The sequence below is a fragment of the Felis catus genome, chromosome B2 (genome assembly GCF_018350175.1).
Source record: "Felis catus isolate Fca126 chromosome B2, F.catus_Fca126_mat1.0, whole genome shotgun sequence".
NCBI classification, from domain to species: Eukaryota; Metazoa; Chordata; class Mammalia; order Carnivora; family Felidae; genus Felis; species Felis catus.
The window spans coordinates 109,713,768-109,739,074 of NC_058372.1; the positions used below are offsets into that span (position 1 = coordinate 109,713,768).

Consider the following 25,307-nt stretch of genomic DNA (forward strand, 5'->3'; position numbering starts at 1 on the left):
TTACTAAATAAGCAATTTATCTTGGAGAAGTAATTTCTCTGAACCCCAGTTTCCTCATTATAAAAAGGATATAATGATACTTATCATTGAAAATCATTTTTATAAAAAAGGATGAGATCTTGCTATTTGTGAAAACATGGATGAACTTAGAGAGGATTGCCTACACTAAGTGAAATAAGTCAGACAGAGGATAAATACCATGATTGTACTTTTATTGGAATCTTCAAAAACAGATGCATAAACAAACAAAAAGCAGAATCAGACCTATAAACAGAAACAAACAGAAAACAAACTGATGGGTGCTAGAGGACTGGGAGTGTGGGGATGGGCAAAATGGATGAAAACAAGTGGGAGACACAGACTTTCAGTTATGGAATAAATAAACCACAGGAATAATAGGTACAGCATAGGGAATATAGCCAATAGTATTGTAACAGCATTTTATGGTGACAGATGGTAGTTACACTTGTGGTGAGCATAGCATAATGGATAGAGTTGTTAGATCACTATGTTAGGCACCTGTAACCATGTAACATTGTATGTCAACTATACTCAAGAAAATTATTTTTATAAACCTGAAAGGAAATAATAAAATTTAAGCAAAATAAAACAAAACTTTTGTGATGATTCATACTCACCATCAATAAAGAATAATATTGTCCAAATGTATACAATAAATTGTAATTGCTTTATTTGACCACTTAGTTAATTGTTTTTCACTAAACAGTTCACTAAATATAAATTTCAAAAATAATTTTTCACTAAATAGTGTCATTTGATACTTGGTCATTAATAAAATTATAATATATTTTCCCCACCAGTTTTTAATTATAAAATGTAATTTTATAAATAAAAGTTTTTAAATATATTTTCCATAAAGAGTTCCATATTCAATTTTATTTTATTCTTTTAATTTTTTTTAACGTTTATTTATTTTTGAAACAGAGAGAGACAGAGCATGAATGGGGGAGGGGCAGAGAGAGAGGGAGACACAGAATCGGAAGCAGGCTCCAGGCTCTGAGCCATCTGCCCAGAGCCGGATGCGGGGCTCGAACTCATGGACCGCGAGATCGTGACCTGAGCTGAAGTCGGACGATTAACCGACTGAGCCACCCAGGCGCCCCCATATTCAATTTTAAAATATAATTTTATAACATTGAACAAAGGCATTTTAAATTTTTTTTTTCAACGTTTATTTATTTTTGGGACAGAGAGAGACAGAGCATGAACGGGGGAGGGGCAGAGAGAGAGGGAGACACAGAATCGGAAACAGGCTCCAGGCTCTGAGCCATCAGCCCAGAGCCTGACGCGGGGCTCGAACTCACAGACCGCGAGATCGTGACCTGGCTGAAGTCGGACGCTTAACCGACTGCACCACCCAGGCGCCCCGAACAAAGGCATTTTAAAATAATAAATTTAGATGCTAATTATTTTGGTGAGCTCATCTTACATTGAGCTTTATTTTAAAGCTGTTCTTTATTTTGTATTATGGCCCTAGGCTATTGCTCTTACAGAAGAAATTTCTTCCACCATTCTTATCCACAGGATATCTCCACCCACCTACCACCATCTCCAAGGTAAATAGATTGTACTTGACAAAACCTAGTATTGGCTCTTTTCTTAGATCCATAGATTTCTATTTTCCATAGATTTCTGTCTCCTTACCTCCCAATATCCACAAAAAATATAACCAACTCAAGCTATAGGAAAATAAAAAAATAACTCTTTTCCACAAAAATTTTGAGGCCCTTTCTTCTAATCTACTCCTGTTATTAAAGTATAGGATAAGTGGAACACTGACATACCAAGCAATTCAAGTTCACAAAATTATTTTATGAAAAAGTTGGATCTTGAATCCATTTTGGCAAATGGCCCATGCCCTGCTTTGTTTGGAGTTTTGTTTTTTTCTTTCTTTCTTTTTTTTTTTTTTTGACTCTACTAGTTACCCTCAATTATCTCCTCAGTTTTACTCTAGAGCGACACACCTTATCTGTGGTGTTTCCTTTTCTTAACACATATATGTATGATTCTAATAAACATTTTACTGTTGTTGCATATTGTGATTAGATAACTTCCATGAAATTATTGGTGTAGTAAAAGCCTAGAAGAAACGCAAATGCATTTCAGTTATTAACTGTTTTTACTTACTTCTTAAATTGTAATGTAAAATAAGTTGGAGGTATAACAATGTGCTTGAATTTTTATTAATAATTATTATTTTTATGGAATATATTATTTGCCAGCTGATGTTCTAAGAACAAGAATTCATGCTCTGCATCAGCTCTCAACAACAGAACAGAATATGAATGGAGATCTAACTCCTAAGCTCTTTCCATTGCTGCATGAACACTTGACTTGTTTCCATATTAAGAAGAGCAGTGTCTACTTTCTATATGAAAAGATTCTTAAATGCAATCAAATTTATGCCTTTCCCCCTTCCATTTGTGTCTCAGAATATTGAACTCCCACAGCTCATCTCCAAACAAGCTTTTTCTAAGATTTTTTGGTTCAGATTATTGGATGGTTTCATTATTTTGACAGAGATTTTTTTTAAAAAATACTATTGTAACCTTTCATCCTAAAGTATATAACATTTATGGTTAATTTTGATGACTAGAAAGACAATTCATTCATAAGTAATGCCACCAGTCATATAAACTGTTAAGTAGAGGTCAAAGGAGCTTTGTATTTAGCACCTTTGCGGAATAGAAAGTGGCATTTCATCTCTTGTTGCACCAATATTGGTGCAGTAACTTTACTAATATTGGCTAATGTAGGTCTCCATTTCAAATAAAGTTTGTAACTCAAATATGATCAGGTGGACATTACAGCAATATTATCTCTTTCTGATTCTCAGAAATTTTATAATATACAACCAAATAATATATTATTACTTTTTTACATGGATAGGGTAATCCTCTGATAGCAGCATCAAAAGTTTTTTAAAGTCCTCATATTTTAAAGTCCTCATATTCCATGTTAGTGGAAACTTCAATATCCCTACTGAGATAGTAACTCAGAAATGTATATTTCAGTCACTGAGGGAGAGCTTTCAATGGGCATGCAGTTTTAACTCAAAATGGAATGTAATATTTAATGCATAAGTATATATCTACTTAGGCAACATTGTAATAGATGAAAATAATCAGAGGAGAATCTTAATAATGGAAAAATAATGTCTTAAATTTCTGAAATCTATCCCTCCTTGCCTATATCAGAAATGTTTTACATGCTTTTGGCTCATAATTCAAGAGTGCATTAACAGAGTTCTGAATTCAGAGTTCAGAATTTGCCAGGAGTCATGGATTGATTTTATCTTCGTTTGTATCTTACCAACTGTGTGAAATTACTTTTTTCATTATATTTTAAGAAACTTACAGTTTCTTTGGTGATAATTCAATAGTATTCCTACTGTTAAAACATCTTGATTCAATATTAATATTTTATATGCAAAGCTTAAGATTTTATCATTTAATTAAAATTTTATTGTGTATATACTACTACTAGGTCTTTTAAAAATAATGGATATGCTTGCATTAGATATTATAGAAATAAAACTTTTCAATAGTAAATCAGATACTAGAATCAATGCTACCTACACAACGGATGAAACTAAATGCACACAGTATGTTTACACGAGACAGTAACCAAGAAGACAGTAAATTCACTGAATCTTATAAATCAGGCCATTTCCTAAAGTTTTTGGTACACACATGAGTAATTTACATATATTTTGGTTTTATGTTTTGAGGACTGACTTATGAGACCATACAAAATGGAAAAAGAAATCTCAGAATATTTTTAGGTTACATAATATCACTTATTTAATATGGAAGAAAGTCTAAATAAGATATATTTATACCTATACCACATGTCTGTGTATACACACACACACACACACACACTTTTATATATAATATAGATATTCTATACATATTATATATATATTATATATATATTATATATACATATATTCTATTCTATTCTTTAGATATCTTTGGTATCCCACATGAAATCCCCCACATTCCAAAAGTACTACCTACTTTTATGGAAAGCTAGTTATTCAGAAAATATACTTAGGTTTATGTTATATTCTAGAGATGTTAGATTCCAGGGATCCTATAAAGATGGTGTATCATTTAGGCAAAAGACAGACATGTAAATGAATAAATTACATTGTCTTTAAAAGACTATAAGAATAAACATTTCTATGAAAGCAAATAAGTACTGTCTAATTACGTAGAGAATTAAATAAATGTTAGAAGATACAAAATTGGTGCTGACTCTTAGGGTACGAGTAAAAGTTTGTCAAATAATTAATACAGAACCCAATTAATATAGGACATTTGAGTTTTACCTTGTAATATATGATGGAATCTTGTATTCACAAAGGAGAGAGAGATAATTAGATTGAGGTTGTAGAATGAAAAAATATCTAGAAATAGAGGGGAGGATAGATTTAAGGGAGTAGAGGTTGAAAGGCCAATAATTAGATGACAACTGTAAAGAACTCAGAATGAAGATTGTTGAAAATTTATATGGCCTAACTTAAAGCAAGTCCAGTTAGGATATAGAAATGGAGACATATGCAGTATGTACTTGAAGATATATTTTGGTAGCAAAGGATGTAAGAGAAATTCATATAATCAAATGCTGGAGATTATCCTGACCTATGGGTGTAAACTGGAAGACTCAGAAAGTACTGAAGAGTAATGTACAAATGAAGTGAACAAGAAAGAGTAATGTCATAGACACCAAAAAAGAACATCAAAGTAGTTCTACAATGGTTAACAGTGTCAAATACCATAGAAGGACTACATAGGATAATGTCTGGAAATGTTGCAAATCAGGAGGTCAGGGTGGACCTGAATGAAAGCACTTGTATAACAGTGGGAATAGAGGTTAGGTTGTATCAGACTGAAAAATAAAGAATAGTTGGAGAAGTAGAATCATGGAACTGAATGAGTCTATGATTTCATAACATTTGGCAGTGAAAGAAAAGATGGTAAAAGTATAACAGAGCAGGTTGAAGGAATGTTCTCCTGGGTTATGAGTGCTTCAGAAATCTAAGAAGGAGGACCAGTGGAGGAAAAGTGACCAAAGTCTTAGGACAAAAGGAACAATTTCTGAACTGTGACCCTGATGAGTCAGGAAGTGATAGTAATAGTAATTTTCATACTATGTACCAGGCACTGCCCTTCATGTTGTTAATGTTTTAATTATTGCAATCGACTTCAGAACTTTATGAGCTATGTATCTTCATTGTATCCATCTTAGAGATGGAAAAACTTAAATACTGAACTGGCCCAAGTGAGGGAGGGAAAACAAGAGCCCAGGAAGCTGGGAATCAAAGACTGTTCTCTTAACCACTGTGCCCTACTGTTTCTGAGGCCTTTGGAAAGAACCTGAAACACAGATTCTTATAAAATAGAAAAGAAGGAACTGATGGGTGACATCAAAGGTATGTATAGAAGTGAAGTGGAGAAAAAAAAAAGTGGAGGGGAGAGAAGCTGATTAAATACTTACTTGATAGCTTGTATTTTCCCTATGAAGTATAAGACAAACATCATCTGTTAATGATTAGGCATTTGGGAAAAGGGTAAAAAGTCTGAGAAACGTAGTAAACTCTTAGGGATACCAGACCAGAAAGCTTAAGAACAATTCTGACCATTAGCCATCAACCTCTGTTCACTAAATCATCTTCTCTACATTATCTTAAATGCTTACAGGAAACTTTACAAGAATTATTATTCCCATTTACATTCATGGCAACTGAAGATCAAAGAGGTTAGGAATTTGCTCAAGATCGCCCAATTAATAAGTATAGAAGTTGGGATACGAATTGAGGTCTACCACCAATGTTCATGTCCATGCTCTTTGACTCTGCCACACTGCCTCAGTAAAGAATAGAAAGAGACCACTAAGGGCAAGTAGAGGCAATGCTGTGAGGTATTGAGGGCACAGTCTACAATGAAAATCGTAACTGCCGCATAGCATCAATCTGCATAGGTAAGCAATGCTCCACACCAACACAAGGCAATGTTTGAACCCACATTAGAAACAGATAGTGGCTGCCTTCGATTGTGGTAGGGAATTAACTGGTTAGGTGAGGATGGTGGAAGCATAAGGGGTAGAGGGAAAAGGTAGAGCCAGGAAGGAGCTGTTAAACTCAGAGAAAGGTGGTAGATTGTGGCCATAAGAACCAACGGCAGGTTGAGAAGAAAAAATAACATGAAGGATCCAAAATGTTGAAGATAGTGAGATCTCTGAATTTAATATTTTTACAGATGGAGTTCAATAAGGTTGGACTGGCAGCGGAGCTTCTCAAACTCTTAGGCAACTGTTTATCGATTTTCAAGCTTTCAGGCATACCTAGCGACAGTGTTCTTTATTTACCTTAATTAGTTCTAGTGACATCCCAAACACTGCAGAAAAGATTACTTCAGTTTCCATAAGCTAAAAGCTTTATAGAATAAACCTTTGTCCCCCTTGAGTACTGATTTTAAAACTATGAAATCTATTATAATTCCAACTTTTTTAATGTTTTAGAACTTTATTAAAGTGGGCAGTTCTTCATCTACTTTTGAAATTCTATCAGATACACTGAGTTTTATGCCCCTATTTTATATTCCATTCTGTGGCTACAACCACTGTGTTTGGCTGGATCAGCTATCACTGCAGTACTTGGCAGTGTGGACCACAAACAGTAATTTCCTACTTCTGGAACCTGTCTGATGACAGAGTTTGTACCTTCTGGTAAAAACCAGTAATTCAAGACTACAACTATAATGCTACAAATAATCATTTTTACCCCACATCCCAAAATGTTGCATCCAAACAACCTCTTTTGATATCACTGTTTAATATCTATCTCAATTTACCAACAAATTAATGTACAGATTTCATTCTAAAACTGAAACCAGCAAGACCTGAGCAGCTGCTTAACTACAAATTCTGCCCTGGCCACTTAAAGTCTCTCAAGCAATAGAAAATCTTGGCATTACTACTTGATTGACCTCCTGATCAGTTTACAGAATGAGCTGTCTTAATTTGACTCAAAGAAACGTAAGTACTGGGGCATAGCAGTTTATTGTGGGTTTAAACTAGGATGGTTCACCAGCAGGATTTCCTACTGAATATGTATTTATAAGTGATAGTCTAAAGTGATGTAGCTATTCCAGCAAATGTGTTGTATAAGCATATGTCATTGATGATTATCAGAAATGTATTCCCATACAATAAGAAAGCGGTTCTAGATACCCTAGCTCCATTGTAAGAGGCAAACTTTCATACTCAGAAATATTTTAATAAGAGATATAGTTCATCCTCATCTTTTTTTCTACAAGCATAATAAGCAGTAAAACCTGGTGAAGGCTGAAATACGTAGCTTAGGTTTTACGTTCCATATCCCTGAGTGTACCAGATTATCTTCTAACACTGATTTTGTAATGTTCTGCCTTGCCTGGTTTTTAAATATTACAAAGAAATATGTTTCCACTACTCTTCTTGGAAGATAAATTCTCCTCCAATCTTTAATGCCATATTCAATGTTTAAAACACCCATGTAAATTCTTTCTCACAGTGGAAGTTTTACTTGTTGAACTTTTTTTATTATGATATAATAGAACTTTATATCCTAAAATAAGAATATATACCCTCCACAACAGGAAAATTACCTTATCTGATAATATTTTATGTATTTGAGTAACGAGATGACTAGCTATCCAAAAAGGGATAGTAATTCATTACCACACCCAGTAGAAATCATTCCCTCCTTAAAGATAGAAATGATGAAGCAAAATGATTTTTAAAAGTAAAATCACAAGTTTAAAAGATGGCAACTGGCTTTGGGTTGTATTACATGAGGGTAAATGTGATCTATATGGAAATATTTTTACAAAAATAGATTCTCAAGAATATCAAGCTATCATTTATTTTCTGATGCCGTTCATTTTTGGGTTTTCCCCCCCTTTGTTCTTGTTCTCCATTCATTTTACTCACTATTTGGCACCAGACTCAATGAACATATTTCTTCTGTGACCTAGAATTGACTTAGTACATTGTACAAATGCAAATATTGAAGTTAATATATTTTATATTAGGACAGAATCCAGAAATATGTAAAGAAGGGTGTGTGTGCATGTATGTGTGTGTGCGTGTGTTTGTACTCCTTATTTTGTCTAAAACTTAGGGAAGTTATAGTTGTCACATTTCCAAGACAGAATGTTTACAATAAATTTGGTAAAGTATAATATCTTCTAAATTGATCTTTTAAGACTAAATCTAATTTATATTTGATAGTGTCCATTAGTGAATAATCATCAGCACCATCACACCATAATGCTGCTTTTATGCTTTATATAAAGTAAATGGAACTATCTTTATTGTGAAACTATTTTGACAATATTAACTGTTAGGAAAATAGAGGATAATTTTTCACTGAAGTGATTTATTTGCTATAAAAACCTGCTATGCAATAACTTGACAAAGCAGGGTGTCGGGGGAAAGGAGCGTTTTTCAAATGGGATATTTTGGCCCTGAGATCAAAGAGAAGTGAGTAGAAGCAAGAGGCACAACAGAAGCTATGGTTGTACATAGCACAGCTAAGCTGCTATGAGCAATTAATGGACATACCGTTGATTACTCCTTCAGTCAACAGGTACATTTTTCACTCACATCACAGGCCAGATGGGTTTTGCCAACTGGCCTTCCTTGATAATTTGGGATCTGGCTTCTCCATCTTATGTTGCTAACATCTTCCAGGGCCTCCTTGTGTCCTCTACATTTAGTCAGCCAATGAGCAAAGATCATAAGTGAAGGTACCCCATCAGATGCTTTATGACTAGACTTAGTAATGGTATATATCACTTCCACCCACATTCATTTGGCCAGAACCAGGCAGATGGCCTGACCTAACTGCAAGAGGGATCAGGAAATCTAGCCTTTAGGGTGCCCATAAAGAGGACATGAAGTTAGTGAGCACTATGGTTTGTACCACGTCTCCCAAAAAAGGATATGTTAGTGCTCTAATTCCTGGTACCTTAGAACATGACCTTATTTGGAAACAAGGTCTTTACAGAGATATCAATTTCAAATAAGATCATGATGATGGGCCTTAACCCAATTTGGTGTGTCTACACAGAAAGGGCAAAATTGAACACAGAGGCAGACACAGACAAAGGAGAACGTTACATGAAGAAACACAGGGAGAAGACAACCATCTACCAGCCAAGAAACACCTGAGGCAACTAGAAGCCAGGACAGGCCTGGTTCAGATCCTTCTCTGGCACCTTCAGAGAAAGCACAGCCCTGCTGACACTTTGATTTCAGGCCTCCTACCTCCAGAACCATGAGGCAATAAATTTCTGTTTGTTATATACCACCCAGTTTGTGGCACTTTGTTACTGCAGCACTTGGAAATTAACACAGTGAGCATCTTGCTGTTCTCTGCCACCCTTTCATCTCTGATACACAGAGGCTAAATAAATGAGAAAAACTTTTCTAAAAAAATAGAACCAACTGAAAATTCTGGCTAAAATATTTGTACTTATTAAAAGCATCAAAGAACTAATAAGTTAAGAAAATACTAAGCCGAAGTATAAGGGAAGTCATGAAACCATGGTACTAAAGAAACAGAGCCACTTTTGCTTTGAGGACATTTAAGAGCTAAATAAACTTGAGCATAAATTTGGCAGGTCTTGAGGGTGAGGAGAACAGAAGAGAAGACCTAGAATCTCCTCAAGTTGGAGAGCTTAAAAAGTGCTAACAGAAGTATAATGTAATCCACACACATACTTTTAAATTTTTGAACAGCCACATTTCCAAAAGTAAAAACAGGTGAAAGTAAATTTAATAACATATTTATTTAACTCAAAATTTTCAAAATATCAATGCGTAATGAATAGAAAAATGTATTGATGAGATACATTACATTTTTTTGTATTATGAAATCAAGACCTAGTCTGCATTTCATAATGTCAGTATGTATCAGGTCTGACCAGATACATTTCAAGTGAATAGTCCCATGTGGCCAATGAATGCAGTACTTGACAGCACAGGTATAAACTTTCAAACTAAAAGGCACAAATAATTGGGCTGAATTAAAAAAAAAAGACCCAACTATCCACAACAAATAAAGACCCAGCTAGATTAAAGGTAAAAGGATAGGACTTCCACTTATACCAAATGGAATAACATCCCCCAAATGGATAAAACCTATGAAAGAATAGTTGCAAAGACATTGAACTCAAGCAGTGAAGGTCAGTAATTCATGAGAAAACAAACAGAAAGAAAACAAATCAGGTAAACTTTCTGAATTCCCAGCTGACTGTCCAAAGAAATTTCCACCTGTGGTACAAGAAAGGGATCCACATAGAGTCTACCTGGACCTGAGAGTCAAGGGAAGCTTAGACAACTAGAATTCACAGAGAAGTGTACCAGAGAGGAGAGAGCTGCACTGAAAAAGACCTCCAGCAACCTGTAGGAAAGCCACCTTGACAGAAGGTAAGGCCAGCACATACAATCTAAGAAACCAACCTGAGGCCAAGAAACAACCCTTAAGAAGATTAGAGGGGAAATTCCTGAAGCTCACACAGGGCCAGGAATAGTTCCTGTTCATATCAGCTAGAGTGGAAAAATAGGAAGAAAGAAAAAAGAAACTCTCATAATTTATAGGATATTGGGTAGAGTACTCAGAAAGGTTCTGTATCTGTAGTGGGTTTAAACCTAGAGTAAACCCTATTCTGCTCCTGCCTAAAAACAGCTTTAAAACAAAATAAAAAAGAGTCAAAATATGTCTAAGTAGAACAACTACATCCCAGAACAAAGCTCAGGAATATTTTTGTGGGGGTGCCTGGGTGGTTCAGTAGGTTAAATGTCTGACTCTTTAAAAAATTTTTTAGCGTTTATTTATTTTTGAGAGAGAGATTGAGAGACAGAGCATGAGTGGGTGAGGGGCAGAGTGAGTGGGAGACACAGAACCTGAAGCAGGCTCCAGGCTCTGTGCTGTCAGCACATAGCCCAATGCAGGGCTCGATCTCACGGACTGTGAGATCATGACCTGAGTTGGATGCTTAACTGACTGAGCTACCCAGGTGCCTGAATGTCCAACTCTTGATATCGGCTTAGGTCATGATCTCCCAGTCATGGGTTCAAGCCCCACATGGGGCTCTGCACTGACACTGCAGAGAGTGCTTGGGATTCTCTGTGTCCCTCTCACTCTGCCCCTCCCCAACTTGTACATGCTCTCTATCCCTCTCTCAAAAATAAATATTTTTTTTAAAAAGAATATTTTAGGGAATATAAAAGTATCCAAGAGCACAACAAGATAAAATTCATAATGTCTGGCATCCAATAACAAATTAGCAGGCATGCAAAGAAGTAATGTTTCATAACTCACAGTGAGGAGAAAAAATCAATGACTCAAAACCAACCCAGAAACCATCAGATGCGAAAATTAGCAGATAGGACAATAGAAATTATTATACTCATATTCCACATTTTTAGAATACTAAAGAAAGATTAAGCATGATATGTAGACATAGAAGCTATTTTCAAAAACCACAAGATGAACTTCTAAAAGGTGAAAATCATAATATCTAAAATGAAAAACAGATTGGGTAGGACAAACAACAGATAAGAAATTGCAGAAGAAATAGTAAACTTGAAGACATAACAATAGAAAATATTCACAATGATATACAGATAGAAAAGAGGGTTGAAAAAAATAAAAAGAGCAACAATAATCTATGAAATAATTTTTAGTGCCTTATTCTATTTGTAATTGAAGACTTTTAAAAATTTATTTATTGTTTTGCGAGAGATAGAGCACAAGTGAGGGAAGGGCAGCGAGAGAGGGAGAGAGAGAATCCATACTGTCTTCATGAAGGCTGATTCAGGGCTCAAAGTCAAGAACCATGAGATCATGACCTGAGCCAAAATCAAGAATTGGACGCTTAATCGACTGAGCCACCCAGGCTCCCCTGTAACTGAAGTCTTTGAAGGAGAATAAGTAGGAGTGTACAGAAAAAAAAGAGTTAAAGAAATAAAGGTGGAAACTTAAAATGTGATGAAAACTGTTAACATACACGTCCAAGAAGCACAGTAAACCAACACAAGAAAAGGCAAAAAAAAATTACACTAAATCAGAGCATCAAATTGCTTTAAATGATTAAGAGAAAAATGTTAAAACAGCCAGAGAAAAACACAATTAACATAAAAACAACAAAGGTCAGAAATGATAGCAGACTCTGTTTGGAAGCAATACAAGCTAGAAGCTGGTGGAACATCACTAAAATACTAAAAGGAAAAAAAATTATGTCTATAATTCTTTACTCAGAAAAAAAGAAGGGTAAGAGCATTAACAGTGAAAATTTTTTTTATATATTCTTTTGTGTGAAGCTACTTGCAATAGAACATTTCTTGTCGATTATTTAAAGCTTATTTATTTTGTGAGACAGAGAGCATGAGCAGGGAGAGGCAGAGAGAAAGAGAGAGAATCCCAAGAAGGCCCCATTCATTAGCACAGAGCCTGACACAGGGCTCAAACTCATAAATGGTGACATCATGACCTGGGCTGAAATCAAGAGTCAGATGCTTAACCAACTAAGCCAACCAGGTGCCCCCCTTGTCAATTCTTTTAAAAATGTTTCAATGCAAGAGATGGTTATTTTTTTCTTGAAAATTTATGAACTAAATGTTTCTTATTTTAAGGACTAGGAAATAGAAGAATATTTGCAATTGTCAACAAAGAAATGTAAGGTATAATAAATATTAATAAAAATAATCACTAAAGCTACTTGAATAAGGATAATAGTATTTTACCGCCTTGTAACTTGGCAAAGAGACTGAATGATAGCTGTCTATGGGTCTTGCATTTTACTTCTTAAAAAAGTAACTATTAAAAAATGTAATAGATATATTTTCTGAAACAAGAAAAATCTGTTTTAAAAATGAATAGGTGAGGCACTTGCCTTTATACCCATTTGTAAGCATTAAAATGTTCCTATTCAGCATATTTTACAGGGAAATTACCTATGTGGTGTACCTTTTTGGCAGTAGAATAGTAGCTATAAATATCCACGAAGGTCACCTGTTCAATTTCTTCTTTTTCAAAATACTTAATAGGCTCCTTTTGTTTGAGACATTTTAAAGATAGCAAAAGTATATGCTGCTTACTGAACCCATATTTATAATGAACAGTTCATTTATAGTCATTATATATACCACAAACTAGAAATAATATATAGAATCAATGAAAATATTCTGATATTAACTAATAGTATTTCTCCTAAAAACTTTAGCCCCAGAAATAGAGTGAAATATCTTGTCCTCATCCATATCACATTCTTTCATTGTTCCAGAACTGAGCAACATTCTATTCCAATATGTAATGATCTTAATACTTCCTGATAACAAAATTAATATTCTAAATAAAGGCTTTTCTCTAGCTTCTCTGTTAAAAACCTCAAGGTTTGGTAGTTAAAATTACACAAGCCCCACAAACCAAATTTCCAATGCTCTATATCTTTTCCTTATTTTTATTCTATAAATATATGAATGTTGAAAATTCAGAGAAGACACTTATTATTGAAAATGAAAATATTTCACTCATTTCTATAATCAAAGTGAGGGAAAATGTTCTCTGGCTTTGATGGGAACAGTCTTATGGACCTTTATAACTTTATATGAGGTGTTGTGGGGGTGGTAACATAATATATTTCAGACTGTTTTCTTGAAGGCAGTTTCTTTACCATGAAGAACTCACTCAAATTTTCACTTTTCCACTACTAAAATATTGTCTCTCAACTTACTAGCTATGTCTTTTGAAATTATAAACACACAGTTACATCAAGATAATGGCTTTTAAATTTTCTGACCAGTGATGATCTGTAAATTGCTATTAAGCAAGACAGTCCCACATCACAACATGGTCATAAATCATTAATATTGGAATAAGGTCTTAAGGAAGGGTGCAGGTAGTAGGATGAGAAAGGAGATCAGGACTGAAGAATGACTCCCACCTGAGGAAAGAAACCTTGATAGTCTCATCTAAGGATAAGTTTTATCATCTCTATAAATATTTGAAGGAAAACAAAGGTATCAAATAAGCATGTGAATTGTCATAAAAGTTTTTTAATGTTTTATTTTAATTTTCAGAGAAGAGAAACACAGAGCACAAGTGGGGGGTGGGGGCAGAGAGAGAGGGAGACACAGAATTCGAAGCAGGTTCCAGGCTCTGAGCTGTATGCACAGAGCCGCATGTGGGGCTGAAACTCATGAACTGCAAGATCATGACCTGAGCCAAAGTCATAGGCCCAACCAAGTCAGCCACCCAGGCTCCCCTGTCATTCAATGTTTTTAAAATATATTATGTTGCAGTGTACAATATTATACAATATGAAATAATAAATGTACCTTAATTTCTAAACATTTCATCTTTTTTTTTTTAATTTTTCAACATTTATTTATTTTTGGGACAGAGAGAGACAGAGCATGAACGGGGGAGGGGCAGAGAGAGAGAGGGAGACACAGAATCAGAAACAGGCTCCAGGCTCTGAGCCATCAGCCCAGAGCCTGAGGCGGGGCTCGAACTCACGGGCCGCGAGATCGTGACCTGGCTGAAGTCGGACGCTTAACCGACTGCGCCACACAGGCGCCCCCATTTCATCTTTTTTAATGTTTATTTTATTTTATTTTATTTTTATTTATTTATTTATTTATTTTTTATTTTTTTTTTTGAGAGAGAGAGAGAGACAGTGTGAGCAGGGAGGGGCAGAGAGAGGGAGACACAGAATCTGAAGCAGGCTCCAGGCTTTGAGCTGTCAGCACAGAGCCTGATGCGAACTCAGGAACCGCGAGATCGAGATCGTGACCTGAGCCAAAGTCGGACACTTAACTGACTGAGCCACCCAGGCGCCCGTTTCATCTTGTTGTTTTTTTTTTTTTAAGTTTATTTATGTATTTTGAAAGACAAAGAGAGAGCACGTTTGGGGGAGGGGCAGAGAGGCTGGGAGACAGAGAATCCTCAGCAGGCTCCTTATTCTCAGTGCAGAGCCTGAGCAGGGCTCCAACTCAGGAACCATGAGATCATGACCTGAGCCATGAGATCATGACCAAGAGTTGGACACTTAACCAACTGAGCCACCCAGGCACCCTTAAACATCTCATCTTAATTAAAGTTTAAATTTTGCAGTACTGTCATTCTTTACCTAAACTTGTCCTGTGTTGTTTATTATACATAAATACAAAGAAAATAGGTGTGATATGCTGAAATATGTACATACAAGAAAAAGAAACACAAATGAAAAAATAATGCAAAGCTTCAGTGAATTTTTCTTATTATAGCTAAATGGCTTGTGTTATGACAAGGAATACAACACACTGGTAAGTTACATGTTTCTACTTCCACCCTGTTAGTCAACAAACTAAATGCAAATGTGTCAAGCCATTTTCAGTAAGTATAAGAATCAGATCATTATTTGTTAGGAGTATCCAGTGGGGAGCATTTTGATAAGAAGTAAGGAGACATTTTTTAGATGGAAAGTCTAAATTTCCTTATGGTAATTGAAACCGCCTACATTCATCTGAGGTCTTTTATGGCATCACAGAGCTTTTGCTTAACTACTTGATTGCTTACGTTTTTATCCAGCTCAAAACACAGGCTTCTAAGTTCTGAGTGTACACTCTGAATCACAGGCAAAATCTTGCCTTCAGAACACAAAAACAACTAACTATAGACAGTCACTCATTCTCAATTTATTTTACCCATTAAATAAATTTACTTTTTAAATATTAACTTCTAGCTAGTTTCTCCGAAATATTTAGGAAATACAAAGATGCATGCAATAGGGTTAGGTCTGCCTTCAGAGACCTAACCAAACAGTTGAGGAGACTAATAGACAGTCACTCATTCTCAATTTATTTTACCCATTAAATAAATTTACTTTTTAAATATTAACTTCTAGCTAGTTTCTCCGAAATATTTAGGAAATACAAAGATGCATGCAATAGGGTTAGGTCTGCCTTCAGAGACCTAACCAAACAGTTGAGGAGACTAATAGATATGAAATGGAAAATAATAAATAATAACACAACAAAGTAGGAATTTAAGTTCACTTAGTAGGATTTAAGTGAATTTTTATTTGAGGCTAAAAATCAAGTGTCATATAAAAAATTTCCCCATTGATTTTAGAGAGGTATTACTCTCTAGATTCAAAAAGCTGTTAATGTTTTGCTCTTCTTATGACGAACTGATGGTCTCCCAGTGACAAGTTATGTTTTATCAACTAGTCTTTATCTCTTATGAGATGAATCTGTCTGACTTTTCAATCTATACAATGATGAGGCATGTCATTCAATCATTGTTTTTTGCCCTAAATTCTGTAGTTATATTCTGCATTATATTATTGATCAGTATAAAAATATCACTGAATGACTTCAGGCAAGCTGAATTTTTTATCACCCTCTCCCAGATCAGATTAAAGAGGGGAAGAAACATTCAAATAAACCTTTTATCAAACTGTAGGGGTTCTATTTAATGCAATAAAGTTACATTCTACATATCGCTATCAAAACTCTGTTTTCTTAGGTTTCTTTATACTCAATTAATAGATCTTCAAGCCATTTTAGAAAGGATGCAGGATTTAAAAAAACATAAATACAAATAAGCTCACATCAAATGGAGAATCTGTAGAATAATAAATTTTGATCTTTCTTTCTTTACCATTTAGAGAAATAAAATAACTAATTTCTCCAGTTTTCAAAACAAGAGAAAAACCACATAATAAGATGGGGCTTTAATATCTGGGCACATGTTGAAGAATATGAGCCCAGACAACAAAGCCTGGTGACATGTGACTAATGATTGTGAGAATGCTGTTACACACACACTCACATGCATGCACACATGCACACATACACATGCTCACATGCTAATTTTCTGTGCTTAATTGAAACTGATTCATTACAAACAATGCCAACAGCTCTGCATAATTACTTTAAAAGTGAAAAGAAGCCCAAAACCAATGAATGAGAAAAAGAGAGAGAGAGAATTAGTTGTCTGATTCCAAAAGCATCCATCTTCTGATCCCATTGCAAATAGCATACTATTGTGGGCTAAAACACATGAAAGATTTTGAAAATATGTATTATTAAAGGAAGCCAACATGTTTTCTTATTAAATTATTCGAGGGTAAACATTCTAAGATATCCCATTTCTCTCATATTACAAGTGTCTTTATAAAAACAAAAGAGAAGGTACATGTAAGCCACATTTGGGGCTTGAGGGAACCCCAAGTTCTTAAAAAAACACTTTTAAACTTCAAAGTACAATCAGCTAAGCTAGAAAGCAAGGCATGTCTCTAAAAGAGCCACTATTGTCAAATTCTTGGGATCTTGAAAACCAAGTGAAAGGAGATAAAAAAAAAAAAGAATTCAAAAAATGATTAAAGTTAAGATCTAGCTCTTGAAATGATCTTTACCAAATGACAAAAATCCTTTTTTTAAAAAAAAATTAAATCTGGGGGTGCCTGCGTGACTCAGTTGAGCGTCCGACTCTTGATTTCAGCTCAGGTCATGATCTTGCAGTTTGTGACATAGAGCCCCACATCAGGCTTGAGATTCTCTCTCTTCCTCTCCCTCTGCCCCTCCCCTGCTTGCACAAATGCTCTTTCACTTTCTAAAATAATACATACATACATACATAAATATCAAAAATCAAATAATACATACATACATACATAAATATCAGAAATCAAACCTAAATTTGAGCAGCCTAATCATTAGTTCATGCTGAAAAAAATCTTGCCCAGCAACAGTGTAATAGGAGTCTAAGAGTATGATGATTTAAAGATACTCAAAATTGGTTAAAAAAGATGGTGAGAGAAAAAGAGAGCAAAAGATGATGATGGGGAGGATTTTATAATAACTTGGTTATATAAACCAGTGAACATGAATTTCTTTAATAAAAAATTGAAATAGAGCAGAAAGAGATTAGCAGGCCCAACAGAAACCCACTAAAAAGACATGCAATTGTCTCTAAAATCTGTTACAAGCAAGAAAAAGAAAAACCTACTCCTACTTCCTGGGCAATAAAACATGGAAAGCTTCATCTGAAGTAAGTGAAAAAAGACAGAATCCTTAAAATAGTTATGATCCTAATTGTCTTTAAGTATCCCCTGTGATTACAGAAGAAAATTGAAATCATTAGTGCTTGCCTTACATATATAAATACTGAGTAACATCTAAAATTATCCAACTAATTGAGCTAACCCTCAATCTAGGTATAGAAAATTGCATTACTTTCTCATTTTACAAAGATAAATTTAAGGATTAAGTTTCAAGCTGCAATAATTTTAGCAAATTTTATAAGGAATGAAAATAATTGTGTAAAATAAGATTGGATCTTGAAAGCAATAAAGGATTTGTATCATTTGAGTTGCTTAAAATATTAAAGTTTGGGGAGCAGGATGTTTTTCTTACTTAGCTTTAAAGGTTCTGAAGATAATTTTGATGATGGTTTGAAGGGCACACGCACCCCAATGTTTATAGCAGCACTATCAACAATAGCTAAATTATGGAAAGAGTCCAAATGTCCTTTGATTGATGAATGGATAAAGAAGATGTGGTGAATATATATATATATATATATATATATATATATATATATATATATACACACACACACACACACACACACACACACACACACATATATATACAATGGAATATTACTCAGAATATTATATGAAATCTTGCCATTTGCAACAACATGGATGGAACTACAGTGTATTATGCTAAGTGAAACAAGTCAGAGAAAGACAAATACCATATTTCACTCATATATGAAATTTAAGAAACAAAGCAGATGAACATAGGAGAAAGGAAGCAAAAACAAGATAAAAACAGAGAGAGATGCAAACTATGAGACTCTTAAAGACAGAGAACAAATTGAGGGTTGCTGGAGGGAGGTATGGGGGGAATAGGCTAAGTGGGTGATAGACATTAAGGAGGGCACTTATTGTGATGAGCACTGGTTGTTATAAGTAAATGATGAGTCACTAAATTCTACTCCTGAAACCAATACTACATTATATGTTAGCTAACTTGAATTTAAATTTAAAAAGGTAAAAATAATATTGAAACTATCCCATCAATTGAAAGTTAAGAGCTCAATTTTTAGTACTTAAATTGTTTTACTACAAAATGTAAAACAGGACATAGTTTCAGCAGTTTAAACTATGAGACTGGAGGGGCGCCTGGGTGACTCAGTGGGTTTATTACCGACTTCAGCTCAGGTCATGATCTTGTGCTTTGTGGGTTCAAGCCCCTCGTCGGGCTCTGTGCTGGCAGCTCAGAGCCTGAAGCCTGCTTCAGATTCTGTGTCTCCCTCTCTCTGTCCCTCCCCTGCTCGCACTCTGTGTCGCAAAAATAAATACACATTAAAAAAAAATTTTTAATAAAAAAATAAATAAATAAACTATGAGACTGGAAACGCTTACCAGTGATAAGCAAAATGTTATATTTTATTAACTAAGCAATATTGCTAAATATAATACATTTAGTGCTTGAAAAAGAAAAGTGTAAAACAAACATTTTTTTTAACTTCCAAAACCTTAGCATTTGAATAAGAAAGACAGAATTTTATATAAAGGATGAACCAACAACCTTAACCTTTATCCTGGCCTGTCAAGGTGTTTTTCTAGTCAACTAATATTCACAACAATTTTTAATTACCTCTAATTGAATCTTCAATCTTCCCCAATCTTCCCCATAACCTATCCCAGATCCCTCATTTCATTATCAGCAAATAATTACGTCTCTTATATAGCAAAGAAAATGCACACCATTGGACAGAGACTCCCATTCCCCACAAGGAATCTATATACCTGCTCGTACCTTACCCACCCTTTCCTCCTGGACTACTGATCTAAGGAAGGTGCCTCTCTTTTCTTCTAAGGCCAATACCTAACATGTGCACCAAAGCCATCCCCTGCTCCTTTACCAGAAACTCTTACTTACTTATTGTATTCTCCACTTGCCCTACTTTTCCATCAGTATGATAAACAGTCTCAAATATCTCTTGCCTTTAAAACTTTCCCTCAATTCCCCTCTAGCTACTGTCCTATTTCCCTTCACAGCAAAACTTCTGAGGAGTGTGGCTTTATATTTATGACTTCCCTTTCCTCACCACTTTCTTAACTTTCTGCGGTCTGTGTTCTATTCCCAACCACTCCCTCATATCACACTTTGACTAGTCATCAGTGTACTCCACATTGCTAACCACAGCAGTTACTTTCAGCTCTCATTGTGCTTAAGCTTTAGCAGTAAAAGCCAAAAGAGTTCACCACTCCTTGAAATGCTTTTCCTTTGGCTTTTGTGAACTGAATGCTCTTGGTTTTGCTCCCACCTCCCTGCACTCTGCTTTTCAAGACCCTCCATCAACAAGTCATTCTTTTTTTTTGACCAGGCTTTCACTACTGGAGTTCTTTAAGAGGTCTTAACCCTCTTATTCTTTAAGTCCACAGAGGGAATTACTTTGTCCTTTATAATAATAAATTTCTAATAGTAAATGGGATGGAGGAATTAATTAATTTTTTTACAGATAAAAACAATGAGGCTCCGAGAAGTACAGTTATTTGTTCAAATATTCAGGAAAACACTTCTTCCCCAATTCAGATGCTTCCTTGTGGAAAGAACTCTGTTAGAGTAATAGTCTTGGCCTCTGTCAACCACCCTACATACTCCTCTCCACAGCAAGAAAAGAGGTTATCTTATCAGTATACTTAATACAAGAAATTGGGCAAGCTCAGATCCACATAATTCTTCTCTCTCTTTGGGATTTGCCTGCTTGCTGAAAGCAAACCTTCATCTACTCTTCCATGCCATAAATGTGAAGTGCAAGCCCTCATGGGGAAAAGCTCCCATTTTTCAGTGAATCTATGACGGGGTAACTGTAATCAGGGGGGAAATCTGAGAAAGCCCCCTTGGCTAACAGATTTAAATTACTTTTTTTTTCATTCTCTACCTGATGTTTGTTTCAATTAGTTTGGATCATGGATGAAGAAAAGGATTTTTATGCATTTATTTTCACAAAATACTTAGATTAATAACATGCAAATATATAGTAAGGAATATAGTTTTTAAGGCCTTCATGATTAATGGAACATAAAAGAATTTAAATTTGTACAGCTAATAAAAAAACTTGATCTGCTAAATTCTTGAAATATCAAATAGATGGATATTTGAGCATCAACATAATAATATAGTAATGAAAATAATAGTAATGATAATATGGATTATAGCTCATTGAATAAAATAAGAATTTTAATTTGTTGATAATAAATGTATAGATAGATAAAGGAGAAGGTAAAGGTCTTCCTTACATAAAATGTCAACTCACAAATGTAGAAGGAACATGGGTATCAGAAAAATCACCATTTTGCAACCATCAGAGTAAATATTTGTTCAGGCAAAAATCACCTGAGTTTTGTTCAGGCAAAACTCAATGGGGGAAGGGGATGAATTTCATAAGGAATAGGATATTTACATTGTCTCAAAATATACCCCCACAAATCACTTGATTAATTATAACATAAAAAACATTATACAGTGGAGAAAAAGGAAAAACTAGTATCTGCTATAGGGAGCAAACATTCATTCATGTACCTTAGGATATAGTATGCTGAGCAAAACATATCACTTCTGTGACATTCTAGCCAAAATTCATAACCCAAATCTAATAATGAGGAAACAAAAGATGAATCTAAATTGAGAAAAATGCTACAACATAATTGGCCTGTGTTCTTATAAACCCATGTCATGGAAGACAAAAAAAATGGCTGACAACCTATACTACATTAAATAAGGCTAAACATATATGACATCTAAAGGCAACAGGCGGTTCCTTCTAGACTAGGAAATACTCCCATCAAGGATGTTATTGGGATAACTGTTAAAATTGGAATTGAGACTACAGATTAAGCTAATGTATTAATGTTAAATTTCCTGAATTTGATGAAAATACTGTGGTCATAAGAGAAAATATCATTATTGTTAACAAATGGTCATTAGAGTGTTAAAAGATAAAGGTAAAATCTACTTTCAAGTTATTTAAAATATTTTTTTCAAAAAAATTATGTATATGTGTATGAGAGAGAGAAGGAAATGTGGAAATATATTAAAAATTGGTAAATTTGAGTAAAGATCGCCAAAAGAATGCCATAGTAGCCATACTTATATCAGACAATCTAGATTTCAAAATAAAGACTGTACCAAGACTTGAAAAAGGGCATCATATCAAAATAAAAGGTCTATCCAACAAGATCTAACAATTTTAAACATTTATGTCCCCAATGTGAAAGAATCCAAATATATAAATCAATTAATCACAAATATATAGAAACACATTGATAATAATACCATAATAGTAAGGGACTTCAGGGGCGCCTGGGTGGCTCAGTCAGTTAAGCGTCCGACTTTGGCTCAGGTCATGATCTCGTGGCTTGTGGGTTTGAGCCTTGCATCGGGCTCTGTGCTGATAGAGCAGAGCCTGGAACCTCTTCAGATTCTGTGTCTTTCTCTCTCTCTCTGCCCCTCCCCCACTCATACTCTCTCTCTCTGTCTCTCAAAAATTAATAAACATGAAAAAAAATTTAAAAATAGTAAGGTACTTCAACACCACATTATAGCAATGGACAGATCATCTAAACAGAAAATCAACACAGAAACAATGGCTTTGAATGAAACACTGGACCAGATGGACTTAACAGATATTTTCAGAACATTTCATCTTAACACAGCAGAATACACATTCTTCTTGAGTGCACATGGAACATTCTCCAGGATATATCAGCCAGATCTATCCGGCTGGGACACAAATCAGCCCTCAACAAGTTCAAAAAGATTGAAATCATACTGTGCATATTTTCAGACCACAGCACAATGAAACTCAAAATCAACCATAAGAAAAAATTTGGAAAGACAACAAATACTTGGAGATTAAAGAACAACCTACAAAACAAAACAAAACAAAAAAGAACATCCTACCAAACAATGAATGGGGGCTACCAAGAAATTAAGGAGGACATTAAAAAGTACAGGGAAGCCAATGAAAATGATAACATGATAGCCCCACACCTCTGAGATGCAGCAAAGGTGGTAATAAAAGGGATATATATAGCAATACAGGCCTTCCTTTAGAAGGAAGAAAGGCCTCAGATACATAATCTAACATTACACCCTAAAGAACTGGAAAAAGAACAGGAAATAAAACCCCAAACCAGCAGAGGATGGGAAATAATAAAGATTAGAGTGGAAATCAATGCTATCAAAACCAAAAACAAAACAAAACAAAACAAAACAGTAGAACAGATCAATGAAACCAGGAGCTGCTTCTTTGAAAGAATTGATACAGAATTGATAACCCCCCAGCCAGTTTGATCAAAAAGAAAAAGGACAGGACTCAAGTAAATAAAATAAAATATGAAAGAGAAGAGATCACAGCCAACACTGCAGAAATACAAACAATAATAAGAGAATATTATAAGCAATTATATGCCAATAAATAGGGCAATTTGGAAGAAATGGACAAATTCCTAGAAACATATAAACTACCAAAACTGAAACAGGAAGAAATAGAGAATTTGAACAGACTGATAGCCAATAAAGAAATTGAATTAGTAATTAAAAACCTCCCCAAAATCAAAAGTCCAGGGCTGGATGACTTTCCAGGGGAATTCTACCAAATATTTAAAGAAGAGTTAACTCCTATTATTTTGAAGCTGTTCCAAAAAATAGAAATGGAAGGAAAACATCCAAACTCATTCCATGAGGCCAGCATTACCTTGATCCCAAAGCCAGAGAAGACCTCACTAAAAAGGAAAACTATAGACCAATTTCCTTGATGACCATGGACACAAAAATTCTCAACAAGATACTAGCCAACTGGATCCAACAATGCATTAAAAGAATTATTCACCATGATGAAGTGGGATTTATACCTGGGATGCAGGGCTGGTTTGATATTAGCAAATCAATCAATGTGATACATCACATTAATAAAAGAAAAGACAAGATTCACATGATCCTCTCAATAGACACAGAGAAAGCATTTGACAAAATACGGTATCTTTTCTTGATAAAAAACCTCAGGAAGGAAGGGATAAAAGAATCATACCAAAAAATTATAAAAACCATATATGAAGGACCCACCACCAATATCATCTTCAATGGGGAAAAACTGAGAGCTTCCCCCCAAGGTCAGGAACATGACAGATGTCCACTCTCAACACTTATTCTACATAATATTGGAAGTCCTAGCCTTAGCAATCAGACAACACAAAGAAACAAAATGCATCCAAATACACAAGGAAGAAGTCAAACTTTCACTCCTCACAGATGACATGATACTCTATATGGAAAATCCAAAAGATTCCACCAAAGAACTACTAGAACTGATCCATGAATTCAGCAAAGTCACAGGATATAAAATCAATGCACAGAAATCGGTTGCTTTCTATACACCAATAATGAAGTAGCAGAGAGGGAAATCAAGGAATCGATCCCATTTACAATTGCAACAAAAACCATAAAATACCAAGGAATAAACCTAACCAAAGAGGTGAAAAGTCTATACACTGAAAACTATAGAAAGCTTATGAAAGAAACTGAAGAAGGCACAAAAAAATGGAAAAATATTCCATGTTCATGGATTGGAAGAACAAACATTGTTAAAATGTTGATATTACCCAAAGCAATCCACATATTTAGTGCAATCCCTATCAAAATAACACCAGCATTCTTCACAGAGCTAGAACAAACAATCCTAAAATTTGTATGGAACCAGAAAAGACCTGGAATAGCCGAAAGCAGTCTTGAAAAAGAAAACCAAATCAGGAGGCATCACAATTCCAGGCTTCAAGATGTACTACAAAGCTGTAATCATCAAGACATTATGGTACTGGCACAAAAACAGACACATAGATCAATGGAACAGAATACAGACCCAGAAATGGATCCACAAATGTATGGCCACTCCTTGACAAAGCAGGAAAGAATATCCAATGGAATAAAGACAGTCTCTTCAGCAAGTGATGCTGGGAAAACTGGACAGCAACATGCGGAAGAATGAACCTGGACCACTTTCTTACACCATACCCAAAAATAAACTCAAAGTGGATCAAAGACCTAAATGTTAAGAAAGGAAACCATCAAAATCCTAGAGGAGAAAGCAGGCAAAATTCTCTTTGACCTTGCCTGCAGCAACTTCTTACTCAACACGTCTCCAGAGGCAAGGGAAACAAAAGCAA

General features: G+C 34.9%; 1 long non-coding RNA gene across 1 annotated transcript in view; it reads left to right on the plus strand.

The window, feature by feature from the left end:
• Positions 1–25,307, plus strand: part of LOC109499878 — a 64,571-nt gene that overhangs the window by 18,894 nt on the left and 20,370 nt on the right. The window contains exon 2 of the long non-coding RNA XR_006598248.1: positions 1,499–1,577. This is a non-coding gene — a long non-coding RNA (uncharacterized LOC109499878). The remainder of the gene's footprint in view (positions 1–1,498; positions 1,578–25,307) is intronic.